Here is a 574-nt window from a genome sequence, read left to right on the forward strand (position 1 = left end):
GACTTAAAATTTATTTAAAGAACATTGTATGATATCTTCTCCTAGTATTAGAAACTTTAAAAAGTATATTTCCATTTTTTATTGACTTTAAAGAAAAAGAGTTTTGTACCTATGTTGTTTGTTTATTATTTCTTGCCTATATCTTGTAATATGAGAAACTACTTTGGAAGTAACAATACACAATATACTAACCATTGTTACTCTCCTAAAATATTGTTTTGAGATTTTGTACCATTGTTTTTATTTTTTTTCTTTAAAATAAAATAACTGATGTCAGAAAAATAAAAGTTGGCCTGGAAATCCCATTTAAACCTGCTATTCCTCTACTGGGAATTTTCCCAGAGGATCTGAAAACATCATATCATAGTGATATATATATGTGCCTATGTTTAGAGCAGCACAATTTGTGATAGCCAAATCTTGGAAACAACCAAGATACTCATCACCTCAGGAATGGTTGAAAAATTTGTGGTATTTTGGAGGCCTGGCCTTAGCTCAGTTGTTTAAGTGGCTGCTTCCACAAAGCTGTCAGCCTCAGGTTGCTGTAGTTCGATCCCCACAACACTTCAGCCAG

Source organism: Octodon degus, unplaced genomic scaffold (assembly GCF_000260255.1).
Source record: "Octodon degus isolate 3935 unplaced genomic scaffold, OctDeg1.0 scaffold00419, whole genome shotgun sequence".
Taxonomy (NCBI): domain Eukaryota; kingdom Metazoa; phylum Chordata; class Mammalia; order Rodentia; family Octodontidae; genus Octodon; species Octodon degus.